The sequence below is a fragment of the Myotis brandtii genome, unplaced genomic scaffold (genome assembly GCF_000412655.1).
Source record: "Myotis brandtii unplaced genomic scaffold, ASM41265v1 scaffold15, whole genome shotgun sequence".
Taxonomy (NCBI): Eukaryota; Metazoa; Chordata; class Mammalia; order Chiroptera; family Vespertilionidae; genus Myotis; species Myotis brandtii.
Genome location: NW_005355410.1, coordinates 1,097,595 through 1,099,116, shown reverse-complemented (window position 1 = coordinate 1,099,116; position 1,522 = coordinate 1,097,595). Strand labels below are relative to the sequence as shown.

Sequence of the window (1,522 nt, the reverse complement as noted above, 5' to 3'; positions counted from 1 at the left end):
GGGTAAGAGATCAACTGAAGGACTTGTATGCATGCATATAAGCATAACCAATGGACATAAGACACTGGGGGGTAGGGGAGGCCAGGGGATTGTCAAGGGCGGGGGAGAAAAAGGAGACATATATACTCTTTGTAATACTTTAAGCAATAATAAAAAATTAATTAAAAAAAAAGAAGTGTTGCTAAGTCCTACAATTGGCTCCTCTCTGAGGGGGTGTGGCTAGGCCCTGGGGGCGTGGCTGGACTCTAGGGCGGATCGAGCCAGCTTAAAGCCCTGCTGCGGAGCAGAGGCCCACGCTGTGGTGGCGGTTACACGTGGAGGCATGGAGGAGTGCGCTTGCATCTGCGGCGTGGGCTCTTCGTGGGGACATTGGTGTGGCTTGGGCTCTTTGCGGGGACATCGATGTGGCGTGGGACATCGGTGTCATCAGAAGCGCCAGCGCCCAGCTGAGAAGGCAGCGGCCGAATGCAAGCAGTGTCGTCACGAGTGCCAGCGCCCAGCTGAGACGGCAGCGGCCCACAGCAAGCCGTCCCCGGCAGAAAAGCACGTCGAGGTGGACGTGGCAGTGCTGTGCTGTGCGGGGAGTGGAGGAATCCGGAGCCCCATGCCGCTGCCGCCCCCGCACTGCTCGCTGCAGGACCTGCCGGTGGAGATGCTGGTGGAGATCTTCGCTTTGCTTCCAGGCACGGACCTGCCCAGCCTGGCCCAGGCCTGCACCAAATTCCACCACATTCTGCACATTGACAGCATCTGGAGATGGCGCTGCCGCGAGGAGTTTGGCGTTCATGAAAACTTGCAGAACCTGGAGATGATCGGTATGTCTTACCGGGAAGTCTATGCGAAGCTGTTCCCATACAGACACATTTTGTGATTGTGGCAGCTAAATTATAGCTATAGAACACTGCTGAATGTCGTGGTGGACGGCCTATGCATTACTGGCTGGCCGTACAGGCCTTCCCTTAACACCCATGTGGATGGCCCAATGCATTTCAAGCCCTCGTTCAGAATTCGCCTGACGGAGAGGAAACCAGCCGCGGTGGAGTGCATGGCAGGCCTCCTCGGCAGGCCCCACAGCGGCCACATGCAGATTCAGAAGGACAGGCTCACCATCCAGTGCAAGAGGACAGACCACCGAACGGATTCACCAACGCGGCTTAGGGGAGAACGGGGGCGGGGGCGGGTGCAGGAGGACGGACAGCAGTATGACTGCCTGACCTACCGCCGCCTCTACCTACCGCCACGCCACCCGGACGACCTTATCAGGCCAGGCCTCTTCCACGGCAAATTCAATGCCTTCGGCCCAACGACCGTCATGCTCAGCTTCCATGGGAAGTATGCGAGGGTTACGAGGCTCATGGGAATAGGCACGAAGGCGTTAGAGATCCACCTCATGCGCCGCATCCAGCTTTGAGATGGCGAGATCTTCCGAAACTTCAACGAGCTCTCCCGCGTGGTCCAGGAGATTGACGAGCAGGTGACCCGGAAGCAGCAGCAGCAGCAAGAAGACGGGACTGAGGAAAGC

At 57.9% G+C, this 1,522-nt stretch overlaps 1 protein-coding gene and 1 pseudogene across 4 annotated transcripts in view; one reads left to right on the top strand and one right to left on the bottom strand.

Moving 5' to 3' along the window:
• Positions 1 to 1,522, bottom strand: part of KIAA0226L (KIAA0226-like ortholog) — an 86,390-nt gene that overhangs the window by 53,302 nt on the left and 31,566 nt on the right. The window lies entirely within an intron of this gene.
• LOC106725255 lies at positions 323 to 1,411 on the top strand (annotated as a pseudogene).